This window comes from Piliocolobus tephrosceles, unplaced genomic scaffold, assembly GCF_002776525.5.
Source record: "Piliocolobus tephrosceles isolate RC106 unplaced genomic scaffold, ASM277652v3 unscaffolded_11691, whole genome shotgun sequence".
Classification (NCBI taxonomy): domain Eukaryota; kingdom Metazoa; phylum Chordata; class Mammalia; order Primates; family Cercopithecidae; genus Piliocolobus; species Piliocolobus tephrosceles.
The window spans coordinates 925-15,957 of NW_022292856.1; the positions used below are offsets into that span (position 1 = coordinate 925).

General features: G+C 43.6%; 1 long non-coding RNA gene and 1 pseudogene across 2 annotated transcripts; one reads left to right on the forward strand and one right to left on the reverse strand.

Annotated features, from left to right (window-relative positions):
* Nucleotides 1-6,353: 6,353 nt before the first annotated feature.
* LOC111535302 lies at nucleotides 6,354-8,446 on the forward strand (annotated as a pseudogene). The gene is made up of 3 exons (XR_002729380.1): nucleotides 6,354-6,618; nucleotides 6,917-7,913; nucleotides 8,229-8,446. The product of XR_002729380.1 is annotated as an ornithine aminotransferase, mitochondrial-like (transcript).
* A 4,380-nt stretch (nucleotides 8,447-12,826) lies between these two features.
* On the reverse strand, nucleotides 12,827-14,310 carry LOC113220769. Its single transcript, XR_003307508.1, has 2 exons — nucleotides 14,206-14,310; nucleotides 12,827-13,412 (listed from the first exon to the last, which is right to left on the reverse strand). It is a non-coding gene; the product is annotated as an uncharacterized LOC113220769 (long non-coding RNA).
* Nucleotides 14,311-15,033: the final 723 nt, after the last annotated feature.

Below are 15,033 nucleotides of genomic sequence, written 5' to 3' on the forward strand. Positions count from 1 at the left end.
AAAATGCAAGTCTTGGCTGGGCATGATGACTCATGCTTGTAATCCCAGCACTTTGGGAGGCCAAGGCAAGAGGATGACTTGAGGCCAGGAATTTGAGACCAACCTGGGCAACAAAATGAGATCCTGTCCCTACAATTTTTTTTTTTTTAATTAGCTGGGCATGGTGGTGTGCACCTGCAGTCTCAGCTACTCAGGGAGGCTGAGGTGGGAGAATTGCTTGAACTCAGGAGTTCAAGGCTGCAGCGAGCTGGATTGGATCACTGCACTCCAGCCTGGGCAACAGAGTGAGACCTTGTCTCAAAAAGCAAAACAAAACAAAAAACAAAACAAAACAAAAGAAAACCAGAAACCGGCCGGGCGCGGTGGCTCAAGCCTGTAATCCCAGCACTTTGGGAGGCCGAGACGGGCGGATCACGAGGTCAGGAGATTGAGACCATCCTGGCTAACACGGTGAAACCCCGTCTCTACTAAAAATACAAAAACTAGCTGGGCGAGGTGGCGGGCGCCTGTAGTCTCAGCTACTCGGGAGGCTGAGGCAGGAGAATGGCGTAAACCTGGGAGGCGGAGCTTGCAGTGAGCTGAGACCCGGCCACTGCCCCCCAGTCCAGGGGAAAGAACAAGCCCCCCCCTCAGCCTAAAAAAAAAAAAAAAAAAAAAAAAAAGAAAACCAGAAACCTCATACCCATTAATAGTAACTCCCCACTCCACCCAGCCTTCGGGAACCATGAATCTACTTTCTGTTCCTATGGATTTGCTTATTCTTGGCATTCATACAAGTGGAATCATACACTGTGGCCTTTTGTGTCTGGCTTCTTTCACTTAGCCTATTTTCAAGGTTTATGCATGTCACAGTATGTATCAGTACTTCATTAAATCTTCTGATCCATGAAAAATGGGCTACCTTTCCATTTATTTAGGTCTTTAATTTCCTTCAGCAACGTTTTGTAGTTTTCAGTGCAGAAGTCTTACACTTCCTTGGGATGCAAGTCCTACTTAGGGGATTTTAGTAGTCTTTTAGTGCTGCTATGACAGAATACCTCAGACTGGGTAATTTGTATAGAACAGACATTTATTTTCTCACAGTTCTGGAGGCTGGAAAGTCCAAGATCAAGGCACCAGCATCTGGTCAGGGCTTTTTGCTGCATTCTCATATGGCAGAAGGCAGAAGGACATGAGAGAAGCAACTCCCTCCATCTCATTTATAAGGACACATAATCTCATTTATAAGGACACATAATCTCATTTATGAGGGAGAACCCCTCATGGCCTAGTCACTTCTTAAAGACCCTATCTCTTAGTACTGTCACATTGACAACACCTGAATTTTGGAGGGGACACATTCAAACCATACTAGCAATTAAAAATAACATTTTAATTTTTAGCAATCTAGTTCAGATTAATACCAACTTAATTTCAATACTATACAAAACATTGCTTTTATATAGCTTTGTCCACTCCCTTTACTGCCACTAAACTTAAGCTCAACAAGTCATTCTTTCTGATAATAATGATAACCTGAAATTCCAGCACCTGGCCTTAAAACTGCAAGTCTTGGCTGGCATGATGACTCATGTCTGTAATCTCGGCACTTTGGGAGGCTAAGGAAGGAGGATGACTTGAGGCCAGGAATTTGAGACCAACCTGGGCAACAAAGTGAGATCTTGTCCCTACACAATATTTATTTATTTATTTATCTATTTATTTAGAGACAGAGTCTTGCTTTGTTGCTCAGGCTGGAGTGCAATGGTGCGATCTTGGCTCACTGCAACCTCTGCCTCCCAGGTTCAAGCGATTTTCCTGTTTCAGCCTCCCGAGTAGCTGGGACTACAGGCATGTGCCACCATGCCCAGCTAATTTTTGTATTTTTAATAGAGACAGGGTTTCACCATGTCGGCCAGGCTGATCTCAACCTCCTGACCTTGGGTGATCTGCCTACCTTGGCCTCCCAAAGTGCTGAGATTACAGGTGTGAGCCCGCGCCCGGCCCCGTTTTTTTTTTTTTTTTATTTGTTGGGCATGGTGGTTTGCATCTGCAGTCCCAGCAACTCAGGGAGGCTGAGGTAGGAGAATTGCTTGAACCAAGGAGTTCAGGGCTGCAGTGAGCTGTGATTGCACTGCTGTACTCCAGCCTGGGCAACAGAGTGAGACCTTGTCTCAAAAAGAAAAAAAAGCAAGTCTTCATATTTAACAGAAAGCACCCCAAAAAGAGATGAGGGTGATGTCCCTACTCCTCGCACCAGCAGAAGAATTTTTCATTTTGGTTATTACACTTTTAAACTCCAGAAATTTCTATTTGGTTCGTTTTTTATATTTCTATGTCTGTACTGATATTCTCTATTTGGTGAGATATTGTTTCTATACTTTAGTTCTTTAGACATAGTTTCTTTGAGGTTTTTGGACATATTTTAAATAGCTCATTTAAAGTCTTTTTATTAGAAAACCCAGCATCTGGCTGGGCATGGTGGCTCACACCTGTGATCCCAGCACTTGGGGAGGACAAGGCGGGTGGATCACTTGAGATCCGGAGTTCATGACCAGCCTGGCCAATATGGTGAAACCCTGTCTCTACTAAAAATACAAAAATTAGCCAGGTGTGGTGGTGGGTGCCTGTAGTCCCAGCTACTTGGGAGGCTGAGGCAGGAGGATTGCTTGAGTCCGGGAGGCAGAGATTGCAGTGAGCCGAGATCACACCACTGCACCCCAGCCTGGGGGACAGAGCGAAACTCTGTCTCAAACCAAACCAAACAAAACAAAACAAAAAAAAAACCCCAAAAAAGTAATAAAACATTAAGAAAAAACAGGAAAACCCAACATCTGGGCTTTCTCAGGGACGATTTCTATAGATGTTCTTTTTTCTTTATTCTGTGGATGGGTCATAGTTTCTTCTTTTTTTGCATGTGTCATAATTTTTTATTGAAAACTGGACATTTCAAATAATACAATGTGGCAACTCTGGAAACCAGATTCTGTCCCCTCCCTAGGATTTCTTGTTGCTGTTTTGTTTGTTTGTTTTTAACATTTGTTTAGGCTGAGCTTGGTGGCTCATGCCTGTAATCCCAGAACTTTGGGAGGTCAAGGCAGGAGGATCACTTGAGCCTAGGAGTTTGAGAACAGCTGGGGCAACATAGTGAGACCCCATCTCTAAAAAAAAAAAATTAAATTAGCTTGGTGTGGTGCACATGCCTATAGTCCCAGCTACTCAGGAGGCTGATGCTGGAGGATTGCTTGAGCCTGGGAGATCAAGGCTGCAGTGAGCCATGTTAGTGCCACTGTACTCCAGCCTGAGAGACAGAGCAAGACCCTGTCTCAAAACACAAGTTTGTTTAGTTTTTTCCTGAACAAATTCTGTAGTCTCTATTCCTTGTCCTCTGTGGCCACTGAAGTCTCTTGGTTAGCTTAGTGGCCACTAATGATTGAATAGAGATTTCTTTATGCCTGGAACCAGTATGTCTCCCAGTCTTTGCCAAGGGGATCTGTGTGTGTGTTGGGACATACCTTCTGCACTCAGCCTGGTAATTTACAACGTTGCCTTATCTTTCTCTTCCTGCTTGCTCAGAGCCTCGAGAGATCTGTCAGAGGTGAATGCTTAAAGCCTACTTAGGTCTTCTATGGGCATTTGCCTAGCTGCAGCCCAGGGCGTATGTGTGTGGCCTTCTAGATTCCGAGGCATATGTTGGAGTTATTCAATCCCCAATAGATATCCCATTTTCCAGCCTTTCTTTCTTTCTTTCTTTTTTTTTGAGATGGAGTCTCTCTCTGTCACCAGGCTGGAGTGCAGTGACAAGATCTCGGCTCACTGCAACCTCAGCCTCCAAGGTTCAAGCAATTCTCCTGCCTCAGCCTCCTGAGTAGCTAGGATTACAGGTGCACACCACCATGCCTGGCTAATTTTTGTATTTTTAGTAGAGACTGGGTGTCTAGTAGAGACCATGTTGACCGGGATGGTCTCGATCTCTTGACCTCGTGATCCACCTGCCTCAGCCTCCCAAAGTGCTGGGATTACAGGCATGAGCCATTGCACCTGGCCTCCAGCCTTTCCTTTTAAGCTTGTTGGTTGATGTATTGTTTTCCCCAACTGCTATTCACTACCCCAGGTTGTAGTGTCAGTTTGAGTGAGGTCAAATGAAGACAAGCCTTTCAAGTGGGTTCTTCCAGGGAACCACCAGACAAATCAAAACAAACAACTGTAATTCTTTGTGAAAGGTCCATTCTTTTCTCTCTGGTACTGGTACCTGTACTGGCAATGCAGATCATTATCTTCAGGGCTACCACCAAGCTGGGAGCAGGAGATGGGGCGAGGGTAAGTTAAAATACCACAAAGCTTATAGTTCTTATGGAGATTCAGCTGGTTTTTCTCCCTTCCCTTCCTTCCTTCCTCCCTCCCCCCCCCCCTCCCTCCCTCCCTCCTTCCTTTTTCTTTCTTTCTTTTTCTTTTTTTCTTTGACAGTCTTGCTCTGCTGCCCAGGCTGGAGTGCAGTGGTACCATCTCAGCTCACTGTAACTTCCACTTCCTGGGTTCAAGCAATTCTCGTGTCAGCCTCCTGAGTAGTGGAGATTACAGATGCGTGCCACCACGCCTGGCTAATTTTTGTATTTTTAGTAGAGACGGAGTTTCACCATGTTGGCCAGGCTGGTCTCGAACTCCTGACCTCAGGTCATCCGCCTGCCTCAGCCTCCTGAAGTGCGGGATTACAGACGTGAACCACTCAGCTGGTTTTTCTTGATTAAACATTCCTCTGCTTGTTACAAGCTTTCGGTTAGTTTTCAAAGTTCAGAAAAAGTTGATTCTGATAGTTTTTACCAGTTTTTTCACTGATTTTTATAGAGGCATAGATTTTTGGAGTTCTCTATTCCACCATTTACTTTGTGTTAGCAACATTAAACATTTTAAACATCATTACTTGACTTTAAAAAGTTTAAATTTGATTGATAACTTTAGTTTTCATTTTCACACGTCCTTTGATTACTTTAACTCTAATCTCCTTTTCTTTCAATGTTTGTGTTATTGTGGCCTAGAACTTTATTTTTGTTACTTTTTCTTTCTCCACATGGTCTAATGCGGCCTAGTATTTTAGCACCACTTCAAATTTATGATCCCCAAATGCTCCCAATCAGTATTTTTCCAAATGGCATCATCTTAATGAACACGGGATTATAATTAAACTACATTAAAGCAACATGCGTTTTAGTAAATAATTCCTTAAATTATAAAGTAATAGGTCTGGGTAAGCTCACATAAGGAGCGTTGGTGCTTTTTACCAAAGCTGGAAAATTCTCAGCCATTATCCCTTTGAACATTGTTCTCCATAAATCTTTCTATTCTCCCTTTCTATAATTTGTGTTCAATATATGTGAGCTCTTTTCATTCTATCCTCCATATCTTGATATTTTCCATTTCTTTTTTGTTTTTGTTTTTGACACGGAGTTTCACTCTCGTCCAGGCTGGAGTGCAATGGCGCAATCTCGGCTCACTGCAACCTCCACTTCCCGGGTGCAAGTGATTCTTGTGCCTCAGCCTCCTGAGTAGCTGGGATTACAGGCATGCATCACCATGCCTGGCTAAGTTTTGTATTTTTAGTAGAGATGGGGTTTCACCATGTTGGTCAGGCTGGTCTGGAACGCCTGACCTCAGGAGATCCACCCGCCTTGGCTTCCCAAAGTGCGGGGATTACAGGCGTGAGCCACACGCCCGGCCTATTTTCTGTTTCTTTATCTCTAATTGTCTGTTTTCCTCAGTGCTATATTTTAGTTCACTAATTATTTCTTCATTTGTGTCTCATCTGCAGTTTAATACGTTTATTAATTATTTAAATCACCATTTTCACTTCTAGAAGTTGTATTTGGTTATTGTGCAGGTATTCACATAAGCCTGTTGTTTCTCATCCTGATCTTTCATTAAGAAATGTATTTTTAGCTTGGGCAACATAGTAAGACCCCATCTCTAAAAAAAAAAAAAAAATAGCTGGGTATGGTGGCATATGCCTGTAGTCCTAGCTACTTGGGAGGCTGAGGCAGGAGGATTGCTTGATCCCAGGAGTTCGAGGCTGCAGTGAGCTATAATTGCCCACTACACTCCAGCCTGGATGACAGCGTCTCAAAAAAGATTATATGTTTTACCCTTTTTACTTGGGAATAATATAGATTTATGGGAAATTGCAAAAATAGTACAGAGATGTCCCATATACCCTTTACTCAGTTTCCTCTATACTATAGTAGTGTAAAAATACTATAGTACAATATCAAAACCAGGAAATTGACATTGGTACAATAGTGTGTATAGTCCTATGCCTTTTTATCCCATGTGTAGACTCCTGTAACCAACACCGTAATCAAGACACAGAACATGGCTGCACTTTGTAGATGTCGCATGTCCCGGGTGGTCCTCAGGCACTGTCAGATTTTGGACTCTCTGAAGATCGTCCCTGGATCTCGGGTTAAAAATCTGTATTCTAGTCTGAACCGTGGGAAGAAAAAAATAGTCGATCTGTGGTTTTTCTACTTGAAGGACACAGTGTTTTCCAAACTAGCACCTTTGCAGAGGTTTGCTGAACTTAGTGGTGGAGCTCATTCTTCAGTGGCTTCTGCTACATCTGTTGCAACTAAAAAAACAATCCAGACTGTGCGCAGTGGCGCACGCCTGTAATCCTAGCAATTTGGGAGGCCAAAGCGGGCGGATCACCTGAGGTTGGGAGTTCGAGACCAGCCTGGCCAACATGGAGAAACCCCCTCTTTACTAAAAGTACAAAATTAGCCCAGTACGGTGGTGCATGCCTGTAATCCCAGCTACTTGGGAGGCTGAGGCAGGAGAATTGCTTGAAACCGGGAGGCAGAGGTTGCGGTGAGCCGAGATGGCACCATTGCACTACAGCCTAGGCAACAAGAGCGAAACTCCGTCTCCAAACAAAGAAAACCCAAAGAAAACAGTCCAAGGACCTCCAACTTCTGATTACATTTTTGAAAGGGAATCTAAGTGTGGTGCGCACAATTACCATCCTTTACCTGTAGCCCTAGAGAGAGGAAAATGTATTTATTTATGGGATGTAGAAGGCAGAAAATATTTTGACTTCCTGAGTTCTTACAGTGCTGTCAACCAAAGGCATTGTCACCCCAAGATTATGAATGCGCTAAAGAGTCAAGGGAACAAATTGACCTTAACCTCTAGAGCTTTCTATAATAACGTACTTGGTGAATATGAGGAGTATATTACTAAACTTTTCAACTACCACGAACTTCTTCCTATGAATACAGGAATGGAAGCTGGAGAGACTGCCTGTAAACTAGCTCATAGGTGGGGCTATACCGTGAAGTGCATTCAGAAACACAAAGCAAAGGTTGTTTTAGCAGCTGGAAACTCTTGGAGTAGGACATTGTCTGCTATCTCCAGTTCCACAGACCCGACCAGTTATGATGGTTTTGGACCATTTATGCCGGGATTTGATGTCATTCCCTGCAATGATCTGCCTGCACTGGAGCATGCTTTTCAGAATCCAAAAGTGGCTGTGTTCATGGTAGAACCAATTCAGGGTGAAGTGGGTGTGTTGCAGATCCAGGTTACCTAATGGGAGTGCGAGAGTTCTGCACCAGGCACCAGATCAATATATTGCTGATGAAATACAGTCAGGATTGGCCAGAACTGGTAGATGGCTGGCTGTTGATCACGAAGATGTCAGACCTGACACAGTCCTCCTTGGAAAGGCCCTTTCTGGGGGCTGATACTGTGTCAATGGTGCTGTGGGATGATGACATAATGCTGACCATTAAGCTAGGGGAATATGGGTCCACATATGGTGGCAATCCACTAGGCTGCCGAGTGGCCATTGCAGCCCTTGAGGTTTTAGAAGAAAACCTTGCTGAAAATGCAGACAAAATGGGTATTATCTTGATAAATGAACCCATGAAGCTACCTTCTAATGTGTAACTGCCGTAAAAGGAAAATAATTATTTTATTTATTTATTTATTTGAGTCAGAGGTTCACTCTGGTTGCCCAGGATGGAGTGTAATGGCGTGATATCGGCTCACTGTAAACTCTGCCTCATGGGTTCAAATGATTCTCCTGCCTCAGCCTCCTGAGTAGCTGGGATTACAGGCACGCGCCACTATGCCTGACTAATTTTTGTATTTTTAGTAGAGATGGGATTTTGCCATGTTGATCAAGCTGGTTTCAAACTCCTGACCTCAGGTGATCCACCTGCCTCTGCCTCCCAAAGTGTTGGGATTACAGGCATGAGTCACTGTGCTCGGCAAGGAAAGGAATTATTAAACGCTATTGTTATTAAAGAAACCAAAAATTGTGATGCTTGGAAGGTGTGTCTACGACTTCAAGATTATGGACTTCTGGCCAAGCCAACCCATGGCGACATCATCAAGTTTCACCTCTGCTGGGGTCAAGGAGGATGAGATTTGAGAGTACAGTGAAATCATTAACAAGCCCATCTTGTCGTTCTGAGGGTAGCAGCTGTTTTCAGTGGTCCCCGGGAACCGGCTGGAGAGAGGTGGTCTTGTAAAAGCTCTGCTCTTAATGCGGGCACATTCCACTCCCATGTGTCTTCAAAACCGTTTTTTGGAATATTTTTTTTTTCCGTTGATACATAATAGAAGAACGTTTATGAACCTGCTGTTTGCTTTGTAATGTAAGAGAATGTAATGACATCTATATTCAGTAAAAGTGTTTTGATGTGCATGTGTACTTTCTAAGGTGAAACACATCTATGTATACAGACAGCCTTTAAGTCACATCCTTCAGTATATTCTGTATATGTTTTCATAATTTCCTTGCTGGTATAAATGTTTTGTATTTGAAAAAGTTATCTCTAGCGTATTACATAAAAGGCTTTACTTTATAAAGTCAAATCATTGTTATCACTGAATTTTAGGAAGGATGAATGGTTAAGCATAGATAAAATACTAATAATATTAAGTAAACGTCATGTTGGCCAACATCAGGATGTATTCTATGGATATCATTATTTTCAGTTAAGAATTAGTGTTTAAAATTCCTAAATTGTTTGAGTGCTTGATTATAATTTGTAAAAAAAAGTTTAATATTTCTTTGAATTAAAAATAAAGCTTATATTTCAAAAAAAAAAAAAAAAAAAAGATACAGTACATGGCCGGGTGCAGTGGTTCATGCCTGTAGTCCCAGAACTTTGGGAGGCCAAGGCAGGTGGATCACTTGAGGTCAGGAGTTTGAGACCAGCCTGGCCAACATGGAGAAACCCCCTCTCTACTAAAAATGCAAAAATTAGCCAGGCATGGTGGCACGCACTTGTAATCCCAGCTACATGGGAGGCTGAGACAGGAGAATTGCTTGAACCCGAGAGGCAGAGGTTGCAGTGAGCAGAGATCGTGCCACTGCACTCTGGCCTGGGAGACAGAGCAAGACTCTGTCTCAAAAAAGTTACAAACCATTTTCATCACCACAATGTTATCCCTTGTGCTACTCATTTTTAGTAATACCCACTCTCCTCCCATCCACCATCCCTAATTCCTGGCAACCACTAATCTGTTTTTCATTTCTAAAATTTTGTCTTTTCTACAATGCTGTACAAATGAAATCTTACAGTATGTAACGTTTTAGGGGCTTATTTCACTCAGCATAATTCCATGGCAATTCATCCAATATATTGATATTTGTTTATCAATAGTTCATTGCTGTTGTTGTTGTTGTTGTTGAGACAGAGTCTCACTTGGTTGCCCAGGCTGGAGTACAGTATCTAAGCTCACTGCAACTCTTTGCCTCCCGGGTATATAACATTTTAGGAGCTTATTTCACTCAGCATAATTCCCTGGAGATTCATCCAAGACATTAATATTTGTGTATCAAGGCCGGGCATGGTGACTCATGCCTGCAATCCCAGCACTTTGGGAGGCTGAGGCGGGCGGATCACAAGATCAAGAGATTGAGAACATCCTGGCTAACATGGTGAAATCCTATCTCTACTAAAAACTACAAAAAATTAGCCGGGCATGGTGGTGGGGGCCTGTAGTCCCAGCTACTCAGGAGGCTGAGGCAGGAGAATGGCGTGAACCCGGGAGGCAGAGCTTGCAGTGAGCCAAGATGGTGCCACTGCACTCCAGCCTGGGCAACAAAGTGAGACTCCATCCCAAAAAAAAAAAAAAAAAACAATTTGGGTATCAATAGTTCTTTTTTATTAGTGAGTAGTAATTCGTGGTATGGATGTACCACAGTTTGACCATTCCCTTATTGTTGGACATATTGATTATTTTGAGCTTCTGGCTATTACAAGTAAAGCTGCTGTGAACAATTATGTGTAAGTTTCTGGATGGGCATAAATTTTAATTTCTCTAAAGTGTAATTGTTGAATTGTGTGCTCATTGCATGTTTAGTTTTATAAGAAACGACTAAACAGTTTTCCAAAGTGGCTGTAAGATTTTACTTTCCCAGCAGCATTTTACAAGATGTCCAATTTCTCTGCATCTGTCACCATTTTGTGTTGTCACTATGTTTTTTATTTTAGCTGTTGTAATAAGTGTGTAGTGATACCTCATTATGGTCTTAATTTGCATCTAGTGAAGCAAATTAGTGTTGAACATCTTTTCATGTGTTTGCTTATTTCCTCTTCAGTGAAATGTATGTTCATATATTTTGATCATTTTCCAATTGGATTATTTGTTTGTTTTTTACCTTTGAGTTTTTTTTTTTTGTTTGTTTGTTTTTGAGAGAGCCTCTCGCTCTGTTACCCAGGCTGGAGTGCAGTGGCACGGTCTTGGCTCACTCCAATCTCCGCCTCCCAGGTTTAAGCGATTCTCATGCCTCAGCCTCCCACGTAGCTGGGATTACAGGCGCGAACCATCATGCCTGTCTAATTTTTGTAATTTTAGTAGAGATGGGTTTTTGCCCTGTTGCTCAGGCTGTTCTCAAACTCCTGCCCTCAAGAAATCTGCCCTCCATCCACCTCGACCTTTCAAAGTGCTGGGATTACAAGCATGAGCCATAGCCTACCGTTGAGTTTTGAGAGTACTATACATATTCATTATACATTCTAGATGTATATGTGATTTGCAAACATTTTCTCCCATTCCATACCGTTTTTTTCATCCTTTTAACAGGGTTTCTTGCAGAGCAAAAGTTTTAAATTGGATGAAATCTAATTTATTTTTTTCCTTATGGATTATGCTTTTCGAACTGTTTACTATGCCCTGGATCTCAGACGTTTCTCCTATGTTTTCTTGTAAAAGTTTTAGTTTTATATTTTAGATTTAAATCTATGATCCACTTGAGTTTTTTTTTGTATAAAGGTATGAAGATTAGGTCATTTTAAAAATTGGCCTATGGCTCTGCAACTTCTCTAGCACCATTTGTTAAGCAGACAATCCTTCCTTCTTTTTGTCTCTTTGTAAAAAATCAGTGTGGAGCTATTTCTAGGTTCTCTATTTTGTTCCAGTAATCTATGTGTCTATTCTCCCAATACTACACAGTCTTGATTCCTGTAGCTATATAAGAAATATTGAAATATGGTAGAGACATTCCTCCCACCTTATTCTTCTTTTTCAAAAAGTGTCTCAGCTACATATATATTTTTTTGAGATGGAGTCTCACTTGTGTCGCCCAAGCTGGAGTGCAGTGGGGTAATCTCGCCTCACTGCAACCTCTGCCTCCTGGGTTCAAGTGATTCTCCTGCCTCAGCCTCCTGAGTAGCTGGAATTTCAGTCGTGAGCCACCACACCTGGCTAATTTTTATATTTTTAGTGGAGACGTGGTTTCTCCATGTTGGCCAGATTGGTCTCGAACTCCTGACCTCAAGTGATCTGCCCGTCTCGGCCTCCCAAAGTGCTGGGATTATAGGTGTGAGTCTTAATGGTCTCCATTCACACACAATGATTTAAAAATAGACTCCCCTCTGCCCTTCCCTTCCCCACAACTGTTTCCCCTCTGCACCGTGCAGTGGTACCTGTGAGAAAGAACTGACCCATTCCCAAATCATCGTCCCCACCCCAGCCCCCAGGCCTTTGGTTGGTGAGACCCTTGATGGGCAGTCTCATGCTTCTGTCCAGGGGACTTTCCCACCATTGCTCCCCTGCATGGAGACTAAGTGGACTCTTCTATTCCCTGTCCATCACAGGGTCTACCGTGCACCCATCTTCCTCATTCCTCCACCTTCTCCAGATGACAATTTCATCTATGTCTCCTCCCACATACTTCTAAATAGACCGTCCCAGCCCTTGAACCCAAAAATCATGCAGAGAGCAAAGGCCAAGATGCCCAACCACCTGCTGCACAATCCTGCTCCAGGAATGAAGTGTATAGTCTTTATCAAAATGAAAACTAGAGGCCAGGCACAGTGGTTCATGCCTGTAATCCCAGCTCTTTAGGAGGCCAAGGCGGGAGGATCTCTTGAGCCTAGGAATTCAAGACCAGCCTGGGTAACACAGCAAGACTCTCTTGACAAAACCTAAAAAAGTTAGTGGGGTGTGGTGGTGCGTGCCTGTAGTCACAGCTACTCCGGAGCCTGAGGAGGGAGGATCACTTGAGCCCAGCAGTTCAAGGCTGCACTGAGCTATGATCATGCCACTGCACTCCAGCCTGGATAGAGCAAGACCCCATCTCTAGAAGAAAAAAGCAAACACCCAGCAACCGGAAACATCCTCCTCTAGAATGGTGGTCAGGAACATCTGCCTGCTTTGTTCCCTGATGTCTCTCCAGCACCTAGAACAGCGCTCAGCAGGATTATGCACTCATTAGGATTTTGTTGAATAAATGACTCCTTTGATGCAGCAATTTCACTTCTAAGAATCTGTCCTAAAGAAATATTCACACACGTGCACAGAGTTGTGTGTACAACAGTGAGAGGCACAAACAACTGGGGAACGTTTGCAAATGTTTATTAACTGTCAGTGACTGATACATGGGAATCGGATAAGGGGAATGCATGCTGAATAGGAAACAGTGAGGGGGGCTTGACCAGGGCGCATGGCACTGGAGAAAAGCAGATGGGAAATGCTTCTACTGGTACTTAGTGTGTGTGTGTGCGAGTGTGGTGTGTGTGTAAATGCAGAGGAAACAATCGGAAATTAAACACTCAGACCTGACCTCAATAGTCACATCTGGGGAGAAAGGAGGGTAGTGCTGTTCTATGGAGAGAATATCTGACAATACTTGTTTTCTGAGGTAGGTGCATGGATACCCGAACCGAAATATGCATTAAGTATGTCTTACTCATCAATGAAAACACTAATATCTAACAGAATGGCACACTGCAAGAAAATACAACGGAAATGCTAACATTGAACTGTTGGCACACTAAGAAAAATGATGCTCAACTTTTCACTGTTGTAAACACTTGCTTTCACTTGCTATACACCTGATGACGAGGGGTCCACAGCCATGCCCATGTTCGTGAAAGGTCACCACGTTCTGTTTCTCATTGTGGGCATGTGTCATATCTCTGAGGCTGAGGCAAGAAGAGAGAAGGAAAGTAAGTGGCAGTGAGTTCCCACTGCCCAATAACTCAATCTCAACTCCTCCTGACCTGCAGACCCTGCACACTCCAATTCTGCCCTACCTCAGGACCTGCACACGCTTTCCACGGTTCCTTGAAGTGAACCATCTGCACATGCCACAGTGACTTCCTCGCCTGGGTTATCAATTCCTAGGCTAGAGGAATGTGTGGCCTGCATATCAGGGCTGACCTGGGTTTTGGGAATCCACAGCATCCTGGGTAGGGAGCATCCCTGGATGTACAGGCCAGGGAGTAAAGAGAGAATGCGAAATCGGCCGGATGCGGTGGATTATGCCTGTAATCCCAGCACTTTGGGAAGCCGAGGTGGGCAGATCACGAGGTCAGGAGACAGAGACCATCCTGGCTAATATGGGGAAACTCCATCTCTACTAAAAATACAAAAAAATTTAGCCAGGCGTGGTGGCAGGCGTCTGTAGTCCTAGCTATTGGGGAGGCTGAGGCAGGATAACCTGAACCTGGGAGGTGGAGCTTGCAGTGAGCAGAGATCATGCCTGAGCAACAAAGCGAGACTCCATCTCAAAAAAAAACCACCACGTCAAACTAAAAAAAAATGAATTGAAATACGAAAGAGCATAGGAAATTTCTTCATTCAGCCTCAATGTTGTACCCTAGAAAATTAAGAGAAGGGAATGATTTCGGGAACAAGTGATAAGATGGGATACCGGTACCACAACAGAATAGCACATCTACAACGATGTGGGGGGTGGGCCGAAGGTTCACTTACGGAGTTACTCGTCATCTTCCTCAGGGTCGCTGATCTCTTCATAAATCACCGGCTGCTTTCTCTCACGCAGTCTGTGGGTCCAGACATTTTTCCCCTCTTTGGGTCCTATGATGGAGAAGAGTTGGAAGATGAGGGTTGAGTAGGTTGAAGAGTGTTAGGCTCTGTTTTCTCAAAAACAGGAGATGCCTCCATGCTCCCAAGTGCCCATGGGCCTTCTTTATCCAGTTTTTCACATTCTCTGGATTAGAGAGGCTGAGGCCTTAGACCCACACCAATACATGTCAAATGCCCATTAAAGTTTTAACTTCTGGCTCCGTTCGTTGTCAGGTTTAGATTCCCAGCCTCTTTACTCACGGGAACGTTCATGGATACCTCCTTTCATTCAGCACGTATTTGTTAAGGGCACAAACGCATACCTTGTTTTATGGCACCTCATTTTTATACTGCTTCGCAGATACTACAATTTTTTTTGAAATTCTCACCAATTTTATACTTTTTCATTATTATTATTATTATTATTATTATTATTATTATTATTATTACTATTTTTTTTTTTTTGAGACGGAGTCTCGCTCTGTCCACCAGGCTGGAGTGCAGTGGCGCGATCTCTGCTCACTGCAAGCTCCGCCTCCCGGGTTCCCGCCATTCTCCTGCCTCAGCCTCCCGAGTAGCTGGGACTACAGACGCCCGCCACGGCGCCCGGCTTTTTTTTTGTATTTTTAGTAGAGACGGTGTTTCACCGTGGTCTCGATCTCCTGACCTTGTGATCCGCCCGCCTCGGCCTCCCAAAGTGCTGGGATTACAGGCGTGAGCCACCGTGCCCGGCCT